Below are 14,447 nucleotides of genomic sequence, written 5' to 3'. Positions count from 1 at the left end.
CTATGGGCCTTTGTTTTAGACGTCCCAGCCAGGGGAATTAGCATCCTGCTTCCAATCTGTGTCGCCCAGTCAGTATTTTTAAATATATTTCACTGATATCTCCATTCACTTTCCTAAACCCAAGGAATACAGGCTCAGTCGCTCCAAAACGTGGTCCCACAGCTAGTCTGTCATCCCAGAGATCAGTCCGGTCATTTTTTCCTGCTCTCCCTCAATGTAAGGTTTGTCCTTTATTAGGTAAGGAGAGCAAAACTGCACATAATACTGCACAATCTTCGAGGTGGGGTCTAACAAAGGCCCTGTCCAGCTTCAGTAAGACACCCTCACTCGTGGACTCAAGTCCTTCTGAAAAGAAGGTGAAAACACCAGGTACCTTCCTAATTGCTTTCTGTTCTGGCAAGATTGCTTTCAGTGGCTGGTATACAGGTAGATCCCAGATGATTTTCAATGTTACAGCTCCCCACTTGGTGGGTCTATGTACACTGGTTTGTGTGCCAATGTAATCCCAGTATTGGCTTCTGTCTTCAGAACTCACTGCCCTGCATGGAACTCGGAGGTCTGTCCAAACTAAAACAAAAAAAAACGAGTGTCGTTCCCTTTATAGATCGACCACTCCCTTTTCAAATGTTCAGCTGGCATTCTATTGTTCCCAACAAAGTAGACAACATCACATCGATCCACATTGCTCTTCACCTGCCACATATTTACTCGTTCACTCCATTTGTCTCAGTCACCTTGAAGATTTTTTTCACATCCTCCTCACTTTTCAAAATCCTAGTTCCATCAGAAGACTTAGAAACTTTACATTTGATTCCCTCAACCGGATGTTCGAGATGTATTCTGAACATCTGGGGCCCAAGCACCAATCATTGCGATACCACACGAGCCTTCAAAACTGAAAACCATCCATTTATTCCTACTCACTGTTTCCTGTCAGCTCTCCCATTGTAGCACCATGTCCATATATTATCCCCTATCCCATGTGTTTTTACTTTGCACACGATGCTTGGGACTCTATTAAAACTCTTGCTGAAAATCCAAGTTCAGTGTCTCTATTGCTTTTATGTAATTAACCTACCAGTCAGTTTCACAAATATGTTTCCCGTTTCATCAATATGTATGCCCATTATTTTCAGTTCCAATAATTTCTCCAAATTAGTTTATTTTCTAATTGCATTCTATCTCCGTTTCTCAGCAGACTCAGATTTCCTCGTATTGCCTGGAAGGCTTTGTTTCTGTCTTTTTTTCTTGAAATCAGAAATGATGTTGTTGTGTCATGTTTCTCTGTTCTCCATTCTCCATTCCCTGCTTTCAGAGTGGAAGGAAGTTGACACTTTGAATAAAAAGAACAGTTGTTGTCTATTCACCCTGTCCATGTCTCTTGTAATCTTAAACCTGAATTACTTACCCACCCAACTTTCTCTGCTGCAAAGTAAATAACTCAAGCTTACCAAGCCTCTCTCCGCAGCTCATATCCTCTATCCTAGGGAACATCCTGGTGAATCTCCTCTGCACCTCATCCAGTACAATCACATCCTTCCTTTAATGTGGCTCCCAGAACTGCACACAGTATTTAATTAGGCCTTACCAAAGTGCTGTATAAGATGCTTAGAATCTTTAGGTCAATGAATAAAGGCTTTATCTACGGTCCTGCTTTACTCGTCAATGATCATATCCAGTCACATTCAGTGATTTGTGGAGAAGCACCCTCTGATCTTCCTCGTGTGCTGCCATTCATTGAGTACTCCCCTGTCTGGTTTCTTCTTCCAAAGTGCATCACCTCATATTTATCAGGGTTACTCTCCAACTGCCATTGACCTGCCCATCTGACCATTCCATGTGTATTTTCCTGTAACACAAGAACTCCCACCTCACTGCCAAACACCCGACCAATCTTTATGTCAAACACAAACTTGCTTATCACACTCCCCCTGCCCACTTCACATTCATAACACTTATGAATACCACAAATAATATTAGACACAGCACTGATCTTAGCGTTACACCAGGGAAATTAGTCACCAGTCACACAAACAACCTTCGACCAGGAAGTTGATTTTGGATGGAATTTGGTAAGTCACTAATAGGTCCCACCTGTTCACTGGTTGCTCTGTTCCACTTGAAGTACCTGGAGATATATGGGGATTCTACCTCTTCTTGCCCTGCCAGCAGGTTTCCATGCACGCGTGTTAGTCAGTCCCCTCCGAGTGGCCTGTCTCTTATCCTGCCTTTATTTGCCTCAACTGTAGAGTAGACAGCCAGAGAAACATCGTTTACTTGCACCTTGTCACATGTTTCGTAGATTTTCTAAATTTCACAGTTAATTTAAAGTGGAGCAGTCACAAGTCTCGCCATCAGGAAATTTATATTTTTTTTTAGATTACTTACAGTGTGGAAACAGGCCCTTCGGCCCAACAAGTCCACACTGCCCCGCCGAAGGGCAGTCCCACCCATACCCCTACATCTACATCTACCCCTTACCTAACACTACGGGCAATTTAGCATGGCCAATTCACCTACCTGCACATCTTTGGACTGTGGGAGGAAACCGGAGCACCCGGAGGAAACCCACGCAGACATGGGGAGAATGTGCAAACTCCACACAGTCAGTCGCCTGAGGCGGGAACTGAACCCGGGTCTCTGGCGCTGTGAGGCAGCAGAAATCTTGTTATCTGAAGGATTAATCTAGAGACTGTCCATTGCACATCCTCTGCGATCATTATACTCTTTCATAGATTGGGTTACCAATGCTGTACACAATACTTGATCTACTCTCCCACCAACACTCTATGCAACTGCTTCATGATGTACTTGTATTTATATTCGGATTCCTTAAACAAACTCCAACCTAACTTTAACTTTACAATTCCAAGTATTCCTCCAAATACGATTCACGTTAATTGCATTTACGAAATCACTGTGTAATTTCTTACAGAAAGACTTCTGAAAATCCAAACACACCACTTCCGCTTGTTGTCCATTGTTTATGCTGCAAGAACAAAAAACCTCAAACAATTCCAAAATATGTCAGTTATGATTTCTCTGTCAGAAATGCATAGTGATTCTCTGCAATGTTTCTGTTAATTTCTAAATATCCAATATCACATCTTATATAATAGATTCCAACTGTTTCCCTGCAAATGGCAAACTAACTGGTCTGCAGTCCTCCACATTATCTCTTCTTCCCTGCATACACAGTTGGATCATGTTTACTATCTTCCAGTTATCTACAAGGGCGTATCGTCTTTGCAGGATCTACAATAAAATAAAAAAAAGTCACCGACAGTTCAATTAACATGCTGTTTTATTTCTGACATTTTGATATGAAGTATGTATGGCTCATCAGACTTAGCAATGATCAATCTTGCTCCATTTTCAAGAATTACCTTGTTGCTGATACGAATTGACTTTGTCTTTACGTCCACAAATCCCATGTAATCACTTGTTTTACACGGAGATTTTCTGGCGCTTTCTCCATGAAGACAGATGCAAAGTAGCTGGTTAGTTTCTCTGCCATTACCTTGTTCCCCACAATGAATTCTCCTAAACCTTATACATTTCCACAATTGACCTTGGTTTTGTTTCCTTTGGTATATGGATCGTAGATTTAAACATTCTTGGTGTTTCCTGTTTGTATGAGCTCATGTTCTTTTTGAGTTCCTTAACACTTTCTTCGTCCTTATTTTCAGAAAAGTAATTCTCTCAGAATGTTCAAGTTTCCACAATATCTGGAATTCTTCTGAAGCTGCTTCGTTTGGTTTAATTAAATCTTTAATTTCTTACATTAACCATCATTGAGTCACCTTCCCTTTCTTTGGTGTTTATAACTTAGTGATATGTATTTTTTTTTGGTTTTGCGCAGTATTTCTATCAATAACGTTGTTTGTCTCCCACAAAATGTTGTATTGTATTTTCCCAATTCACTTGATCCTCTAGCCTCCGGGGTTCCATGATATTTGAGTGTAATGTTCAAAAATTCTATATTGCTTGCAGACACCATGTAAAATGCAACATATTAATGTCATTATTCCTCAAAAGCTGCTTCAGAGCAAGGTTAGTAATTACTCCTTCTGACCACGCAACGCCACGCCCGAAATAACCTGCTCTGTAGTTTGCTTCATAACCTAATCTTCAACCTACCTCATATACACTTGTGAAATTTATTTTTCACAGCATTAGCAATCATTTCGTTAACGCAGTTTAGATACAATTTTAGATCACCCAGTATTACTGCAGCAGCCACAATATTTGCATATCTAATTTCCAGAGAATCGGATGCACAAAATTGCACAACAGTTTTGGTTTAGATATGTCAGGCACCAATGTGTGTTCCTCCTTGGTGTTTGCAAGATCCATGCAAACTGATTCACATTCTCGCCGTGTCTGCGTGGGTTTCCTCCGGGTGCTCCGGTTTCCTCCCACAGTCCAAAGATGTGCACGTCAGGTGAATCGGCCATGCTAAATTGCCTGTAGTGTTAGGTAAAAGGGTAAATGTAGGGGAATGGGTGGGTTACGCTTCGGGGGGTCGGTGTGGACTTGTTGGGCTGAAGGGCCTGTTTCCACACTGTAAGTAATCTAATCTAAAGGAGTTTATTTTCTTGAGGGCGGCACGGTGGCACAGTGGTTAGCACTGCTGCCTCACAGCGCCAGAGACCCGGGTTCAATTCCCGCCTCAGGCGACTGACTGTGTGGAGTTTGCACGTTCTCTCCGTGTCTGCGTGGGTTTCCTCCGGGTGCTCCGGTTTCCTCCCACAGTCCAAAGATGTGCAGGTCAGGTGAATTGGCTATGCTAAATTGCCCGTAGTGTCAGGTAAGGGGTAAATGTAGGGGTATGGGTGGGTTGCGCTTCGGCGGGGCGGTGTGGACTTGTTGGGCTGAAGGGCCTGTTTCCACACTGTAAGTAATCTAATCTAATCTAAAAAAAAGGATTTGGACAGGTTATGTTAATGGGCAAAGAAGTGACAGATGGAGTACAAAGTACAAATATGCGCTTTGATAAGAAGAATAAAAACATGGACTACCAAGAAAATTCAGATGCCTGAAGTGCAAAAGGACTTGACAGTTCTACTCCAGGATTCTCTCAATGTAAACTTACAGGTTGAGTCAGTAATTAGGAAGGCAAATGCAGTGATGGCATTTATTTTGAAAGGGTTTGAATGGAAAAGCAGGGACGTACTTCCGATGCTCTATAAGGGTCTGGTCAGACTACATTTGGAGTCGTGTGCGCTGTGTTGAGCCCCATATCTCAGGAAGGATGTGCCGACCTTGGAATGGGTTCACAGGATTTTCACGGGAATGGTCCCAGGAATGAAAAGCTTAACATTTGAGAATGTTTGATGACTCTGCGTCTGTTCTTGATGGAGTTCCCAGGGATGTGGGAGGATCTAATTGAAACATGCAGAACACTGAATGACCTGGACAGTGTGCATGTCGAGAAGTCTTCCATTAGTAGGAGTCTCCAGGAACCAAGAATACAACTTTAGAGTAAAGGGAAGACCTTTTAGAACGGAAATAAGGAGAACCATTTTCAGCCAGAGAGTGGAGAACCTATGGAATTCATTTTCACAGAAGGCAGTGGAGGTCAGGGGATTGAGTATATTTAAGACAGAGATAGTGAGCTTCTTGAGTGTCAAGCAGATGAAGGGTTACAGGGAGAAAGCAGGAGAATGGGGTTGAGAAACTTGTCAGCCATAATTGAATGGGGGATCAGACTCGATGGGCTGAATGGCCTCATCTGTGTTCCTATGCCCGATGATCGTATCGTCGTAAGCCGCAGCCTGGTGCTCCCCTTCTCTTACTTTGTCCCTCTTGACAGAAAATTGTGAGAGTAAAACTTCCCTGAGTCATCTTTAACAAACGTGGAGGATTCCTGTTGTGGATTCATCAGAATCGCTCCACTGCTTGAAGGAAAGGAAATTCTGCCAAATCCAACTCTGCCAGGAATAAATCTCATACCAGCAGCTTGTTTGAGTAGAATAACGTCGGAGACAGAATAGCAGTTGGGACATGTTATCACCTTTCCATTTGATATGAGTTCAACTACTATGAAACTCTGGAAACCTTCCCTTATTCTTTATCGTCTTAAGACATCTGCATTTATGTATGTGTGTATACGTGTGTGACTCTGTGTCTCACATTTTTCGAGAAAATGACATAGGGCACATTTCAAATCTGTTGTAACCAGTGGAGAAGTGGGGCTGGAAAATGAAATAGTGACCCTCCAACATTGTTTGGAGCAGGAATGACAAATTCTCAAAGGGCTATTCAAATGGGAATTCTCTTCCCCAGAAGTTTATTCCTAAGATGGCAGCTCAACACCACTACTCCCAGTGTAATTAGACATGGTCCATAAATGTTGTCCTATCAACAGCACCGACATTCCATGAACAAATCAAAAAATGATAAACTGCAGCAGAATTAATTGGATGGGACAAGACTGATAGATAAATGCCTGTTGCCTTCCAGAATTCTGCTGCCCATGTACTTTTTCTGTGTGCATTTCCCTGGTATTGTGCCTGGGTGTTTGCATTTATTCAAAGTTGAGTTTGTTCAACGTTTGACAGACATGTGAATGGAGAAAAATTGTGGACAGACAGAAAAGTGCTGCAGAGACCACAATCAGATCAGCCATGATCTTATTGTCTGTTCGAGCAATGACAACGTGTCTAATGACCCACTTCTGCTCCTCAGTCCTATGTTCCTATGTTCCATTCAGTCCTTAAAACCACCTGAACAGGAACAGATATAGACCACATACTCCAAATACCTGGTCTGCTGTAACACAGGATATCATTAAGTCGCTCAACACTGTGTGATTTGGTGTGGGTAGTAAAATGTGATGTGAAATCCAGGCTGGGTAGGAAAGAGGTCTCCAATCTCTTTGCAGAGTGTCTTCTCTCTGCAACTTGTGTTAAATTAATTGGTCGTGTTGTACACCCAGGTCATTGTGAATATCGGGCCCATATCTCTCCCAGAGATGGCTTATAAAATATTTTTCTCTCACTGTCCTCAACATTCAGTAACAGCACTTCCAGGAAAATTTCAACCATTCACTTTCGAACGAAAGAATATGAGAACATAAGAAACAGGAGTAGGTAATTCCGATGCTCGCGCCATTGTATGCGATCATGTCTGACCTACTGTTGGCATTAACTCTTCTTTAATGCCCAATTCTTCACACCCCTCAGCTCTCTGACAGGTCGAAAATCCGCCTACCTCCTCTTTAAATACTTGCAGTGATCAATCTCCCCAAACTTTCTAGACCTGAGAATTCCTGACATTCACTACCTCTGTGAGAAGGAAACACATTCCACACAGACACTATCACCTATTAATATTAACAAAAAGGATTAACTGACCTGCCCAAGTAAGAGCGATTGACACCGATATCATGGCAGAATTTGACTGCAGATTTTATCCTCAGAAGCACTTAAATATCCAGAATCACGCATCCCAAGTAAAAATAATAATACAAGCCATGGCACTTATCACCTTCTCAGTGTCTGTGTAGAACATAACGGGTGATTGTCCATCACTGTCAAGTTTCAATGCAATGACCTCTTATTCTCTGACTGTGCCACAGAAAAAACCTTCACTCAATCCTCATTTACCATCATCCCAGTGATTAGTCTGGTGAAGTTCCTTCATGCTATCTCTGTTGCAATGAGATTATTCCTTTTAAAGGAGAGAAAAGCTGTCCACAATATATCAAATACTGCCTCAACTACACTCTCAGTGATGATCACAATAATTCCTTTCCCTCACTTACTGGTCTCCGTATCTTGATTATGACGTATAACCCCATTCCGTCTCTATGCACTGCCAGCGATGTGGAATTTAAAAGTTCCTTACATCTGTATGCCAGCATCAGTAAAGCCAGCACCAGAGGTGCCGGTGGACATGAACATCACCCTTGGGGAGAGACTCAATCAGAAAGATTGCACTTGAAATAGAGAATAGTCACCTTACTGAATGGAAATGAAGCGTAGGAATAAGGAAAACAGGCACAGGAAGGGAGCAAAGCTTACTTTTGTTCTTCCCTCACGGGATGTGTGCAGCCCTGACCAGACCAGCACGTTATACGTATCTTGAACAGTGTGACTCGTTCAGCTGTTCCACAGGTCAGTAATGAGTAAAACATATTGCTGTGTGTTTGCACAGACCTGACTGGGGAAGGATAACCCATTGATTTCTTTGTAGGACATGATGCAAGCAGATGGGCTTTTCCTCACAAATTATCATAGTTTCTTTTCAATTACATCAATTTCTGTCATTAAATATCAACAGATTATTATTCTGTGCCTCTAGATTATGTGCAATGACTTAAGCAGCATGCAGTGTCTGCCTGTCTAACGGATTCTGTGCAGTGAACAAGTTCAACATACTCCAGCACAATTATTTTGTAATTAGCATATAGTTAGAAGGGACTTGATAAATTGTATCCAGATTTAACAAAGGCACAATTGATGGTTTATTCAGAAGATGCACTGAGGCTGAGGAGGAGACGGGGATATCATGATGGTGGGATTGGACAGTATTAGAGACTGGGGAAGATATGAGAATGTACATCTGTGCAGGGCTAGAAGGATTATGGATTTTGAGAAAAGCCTGGCTCCTCCGTGCATATTGGTGAGTAATTTGTCATGAGTAATTTGCTCGATATAGTTTGGGTGAAATGGAATATTTCATTGGAAATGAAAATGTTGATATCCACCTTTCTAAATTTTAAACAATATGAGCCGCAATACAGTTTAACCTGGCTTTATGAACAGATAGAATGACTTACCAGGAACACCAACTATAGCGAGGATGGGATAGTAACCACCTTGAATAACCAGCAGAACATTATATATCCACCATGGTAATGATATCCCAGGCTGGAAAATCCAGTAAAGACCATCCGATAAACTCCTGTCCATTGTTGGAACGTTCCAGTCTAATGTTCTCAGATTTGGATCCATTGTTGAAACATTCCAGTATAATGTTCTCAGATGCTGATCCATTGTTGGAATATTCCAGTCTAATGTTCCCAGATTCTAATCCATTATTGGAACATTCCAGTCTAATGTTCTCAGATTTGGATCCATTGTTGAAACATTCCAGTATAATGTTCTCAGATGCTGATCCATTGTTGGAATATTCCAGTCTAATGTTCCCAGATTCTAATCCATTATTGGAACATTCCAGTCTAATGTTCCCAGATTCTAATCCATTATTGGAACATTCCAGTCTAATGTTCTCAGATTCTGATCCATTGTTGGAACATTCCAGTCTAATGTTCTCAGATTATGATCTCTCCTCCCCCTCTTTCTGGAGCAGCTCATCCCTGTTAGTGCTGTCGGTGAGCTCCTGTTCAAACTATGGGATAACACATTGAACCGAATCCTTAATTAATAGAATAGGCAAATCCTCCCGTGACACATTTAGGATCCACGGAGACTGACATTAATAACAATCGCTGAACTAATAGCTCCAGTTAACCCGTTTCAATTCAATACTATCTCAGTAAAATTCAAAATAATGATTAATATTTACACATTCTGATAGGGATATGTGAAGGTGACTAAGGAAATGAATGTTGGGGCTGGTAGGTCAATTCAATTCGATCTGGCTTGGATATGGATGTCATGCTGGAGATTTATCGGAACAGGAATATGCTTCCCTGTTTATAAATGTTTATTAATCCTTTAACTGTTGCTCAGGCATTACGATATCAATAAAACATTGAGAGAACTTCTATCATCCATGTTCTTGAAGAAAATGTCCCTGAGGCTATCTGCTTTTACAACAGACAACGACATTATGTTAATAGATATTTGTACCGAAGAGACAATGGGGTCTGCAAATGCTGGAGAATTCAGTGTAGGTAAAGTGGAGTGGTGGAAAAGACCCGGCTGATCAGCCAACAAACGAGGAGCAAGAGAGTCAACTTTTCAGGCAGGAACCCTTCTTCATGACTGGGGAGGGGGAAGAGGGCTGAGAGAAAATGGATGGTGGAATGATGCTGGGGAAAGGTAGGCGATACGTGGACGAACGTGGGAGGTGATAGTGATAGGTCGATGGGGAGTGTGGAGCGGTAGGCAGGAAGGAACATGGACAGGTATGTTCCCACGAGAGGACGGACCTGAGTCGGAGAGTTGGATTTTGGAGCTGGGTGGAAGAGGGTGGTTTGGAAGCTGGTCAATTCAATGTTCATGCCTTGTGTTTGTAGGCTCCCAAGGCAGTAGATGAAGTGTTCATGTTATTAAGCTGGAGCGGGCTGGTAAATCTCTTCCCATTTCTCTCCAGCTTAATGACATCCGTGCTATAACATAACAAATTAGAATTGCACACAGTACAACAGACGAGGCTTCATCAATGTTCTGCACAACCTCAGCATGACTTCTCAACTTCTAATCTCAAAGCTCTGAGCAATGAAGTAACCTTAAACACCCTGCAGTACAAACTTCAAGGAATTATACCTGCGCCCCGGGTCCCTCTTTTCTACATAACTACCAAAGTCCAGCATTAATTGTACAATCCCTCCCCTTGTTTGATTTATCAAAATGCATTAGCTCGCATGTATACAAGTTAAACTCCATCTGCAAGACATCAGCCCAGTGAGTGATAACACTACCCCCACTACATTACCCCTTCGGATTAAAACGACATTCCCCTCTCCACTAGGTCCAGAAACAACAGCCTTGACTTTCCCAAAGACGCAGAACTTGGTTTGCTTTGCGCAGGCAGAGGGAGGAGTGGTTAAGGAGAAGCTGGATAGTGAACAGTTATCTTGTATGACTTCATGATTTTAGGAAGAAGAAAGACACGTGTTAGAGATTTGAAATAGTGACCGGTGTTTTGGGCCCAGAATTGTTCTCTTTCCTTGTCTCTGGTGTTCAGTATTGATATCTACTCGAGATCCTTCATAGTGCAGAGTGTGTTTGCAAGATTTCTTTCCCTGATATAGTAGACTACTGATAATAGCCATTTAAACCAAAAATCATAGCCAAGCAATTGAAGATGTTAATACTTTATCTCAATGGCACAGCGAATGCACTCAACATCCGATGTTGAGGCTAATAACTTGTACTTTTTTTCAAAGAGAAATCTCCCCTGTATAATTTGGTAATGTTAACCAGAATTTAATAAATCCATATACTTAAAATAGGACCCAAAATATGGGCATTGTTTAGGCCTTGTGTAGTAGGTGGTGCCCACGTTTCTGAGCCGGAACTCTGATTTCGATTCCAGTTCATGAACGTGTGGTCGTGCCCATATCTCTGGAGAAGGTGTTGTGTATTCATGTCCTGTGGAGGTGTGTCACAGCGTGTTACAACAGGCTGATGAACAAACACACAGGAGCATCATGTTGCAACTTTAGGGGCTAATGCTGAATGATGGTAGTGTCCCTATCACTGTGCCAAAAATTCTAGTTTAGAATTCCACAGAGCTGTTTCATAATATAACTGAACAAGTTGATTAAACTGTTTTTATTAAAATTGAGCCTTGATGGAGAAGGAAGAGGTAAGACTACTGAATTTGAGACTATAGACCCAGGATGAATGAAGGTGCAGCCAATTGTCTTGATAGGAGTCAGATTTACACTTTCGAGAGGCTTATAAAATTATGAAGGGCATGGATAGGGTGAGTGATCAAGGTTCCTTCCCCCCAAGGTAGGAGAGTCTAAAACTAGAAGGCATTGGTTTAAGGTGGGAAGAGAAATATTTGAAAGACAATGAAGAGCAACTTGTTTCCTGCAGAGGGTGGTGCTTCTATGGAATAAGCTGCCAGAGAAACTGGTGGAGGCTGGAACAACTACAGCATTTAAAAGGCAATTGGGTTGCGTTATTATTAGTGGGATATGGGCAAAATGCTGGAAAATGTGACTAGATTAATTTAGAATTTTTGGATGGCATGAACGAGTTGAAGGGTCTGTTTCCCTGTTGTACATCTCTCTGAATCATTGACTTAATTAATGAAGTTCTCTTTGTAATCTTCAATTGTTCACCATTATACAAACACTGTCCACTGTACACCTAAACTTGATGTCATCCGCAAATTTGCGAAGTATACCTTCTAGAATTCTCATCTAAATCATTTATATAAAGAACGAACAAAAGTGGACCCAACAATTTTGCCTGTGGATCATCGCTGCTCACAGGCTCCCAGTTCGAAAAACAACCATCCACCATCACCATGTCTCCTGCTATTAAACAGATACACACGCAATCACAAAAATAACCGCACACTACCACACAAATGTACATATAGAGACACAGACGCAACCATGCCTTTGAGACAAGGTTAGATTAAAACAATAAACAAGTGAGAAGGCGGGATAATTGTGTTGAGAAACACACCAGACAGATCAAACAGCAAAGTAGCCATGTTGGGCCAAATGGCCTAATTGCAATTTCCAATGCTGTGTGGCCTTAAGATGTCAGGAATATTTTGCCAAGGTTGCAGTCGAAGCTAACTTTAATAAATACTTGACTGAACAGTCAATGGGACTGTGGGATAGGTTTGAGGGGCTGAATGTTCTATGTTTGTTCCTATTTGCTGTGTCCTCTTTTCTGAAAAGACTTGCTGTGAGGTTAACACACTTTAAAATGAAAGCGGTCTCCCATTTCCATTTGAGATAAAGTTGTTCCTTTCTCCTTTGGATTGTGTGATCTGTGGCGTTCTCATCCCCCGAGAACAAAGAAGCCTGGGTCATTGAGGATATTCAAGGCTGACACTGACTGACCTTTGATGGACAGGGGAGTGAATGTTCATTGGGAACAAACAGGAGAGGGGGTGGTCAGCTACAGTCAGACCAACCATGATGTTTCTAAATTGAGCAGCAGGCAGGAGGGTCCGAATGGCCGACTGCTGCTCCTACCTCACACATTATTCTGTCAATTCACCCCTCGACTCTGTCATAGAGGGAGGGAATGATCACATGCAGCTAGTCAGCATCGTGACATCGCAGCAGGGGAGGCCATAATTACCCTCCATTGGGTTAGACAGGAATAGAATGAAGTATTCAGTCATTTCACTAAATTACACAGCACAGGAGGACGCCATATAACCATCCCAGATTATTGCACAGGAGCAGGGGCGCCCAAAGTAGCTGTCAGGAAATACAGAGAAGAGATCATTACTCATTTTGTGTTTGGAAAGCTGTAACTAGTAGAATTCTTCAAGGATCTGTGAGAGGTCTTCAAAAATTACAATCCAACCAATGAATTGGATGAAGGGGATGGAACTCAGTTAGCTCTTGCACCAGGATAGTCATTCAATAAGATGTCAAATGGAAACAGAGCCACTGCAATGGGATGCAGACAGGGGGAGGGCAGAGCGTCTGCAATGGGATACAGACAGTGGAGGGCAGAGCATCTGCAATGAGATACAGACAGGGTGGAAGGACAGAGCGTCGACAATGGGATACAGACAAGGGGAGGGCAGAGCGTCAGCAATGGAATACAGACGGGGGTGGACAGGGCGTCTGAAATGAGATACAGACTGGGGGAGGGAAGAACGTCTGCAATGGGATACAGGCAGAGGAGAGCAGATCATCTGCAATGAAATACAGACGGGGAGGGTAAAGCGTCTGCAATGGGATAAAAGCAGGGTAAGGCAGAGCGTCTGCAATAGGGGACAGACAGGGGGATGGCAGAGCATTGCAATCGGATACACCAGGAGGAGGGCAGATTGTCTGGAATGGGATACAGACGGGGGAGGGCACAACGTCTGCAATGGAATATAGACAGGGGGAGGGAAGAGAGTCTGCAATGTGATATAGACATTGGAGGGCATAGCGTCTGCAATGGGAGACAGAAAGGGGGAGGTCAGAGCGTCTGCAATGGGATACAGACAGGGGAGGGCAGAGCGTCTGCAATGGGATACAGACAGGAGGAGGGCAGAGCATCTGCAATGGGATACAGAGAGGGAGAGAGCAGCGCGTCTGCAATGGCACACAGTCAGAGGACGGCGGTGAGCAAACCTTCAGCAAAAAATAAAATCAGCACAATGTAGGTGATGGGAACTTTTTGTTTCGTGGAAAAGACAAAATAGCAGAAAATTATTTAAATGCAAGGAGAATGCAGAACTCAGTGGTACAGAGGGATTTGTGTGTTTTAGTACATGATTCACATCAAATTACTCTGAAGATGTTGCAAGTGATTTGGAAGGGAAATGGAATGATTCTGTTTCATGCAAAGGGTGTTGGGTATGGGCTTAGCCATGTTATTTTGCATCAGTACAGGGCATTGCTGAGATAACATCTGATGTACTATGTCTAGTTATAATTGCCTAAACTGAAAAAAAGAAAATGCTTTCGAAACGTTTCAAAGATATTTCTCTTTACTTGTTCTTGGGATAAAGGCATTACGTTATGAAGAATTAACAGTTCGGCCTGCAAATTAGGGATGTTTTATTGACCATGTAAGATCTTGAGAAGAGTGTAGTTGGTGAATACCAGATGG

Source organism: Chiloscyllium punctatum, chromosome 27, assembly GCF_047496795.1.
Source record: "Chiloscyllium punctatum isolate Juve2018m chromosome 27, sChiPun1.3, whole genome shotgun sequence".
In the NCBI taxonomy this organism is placed as follows: domain Eukaryota; kingdom Metazoa; phylum Chordata; class Chondrichthyes; order Orectolobiformes; family Hemiscylliidae; genus Chiloscyllium; species Chiloscyllium punctatum.
This window is presented reverse-complemented; position numbering follows the sequence as displayed.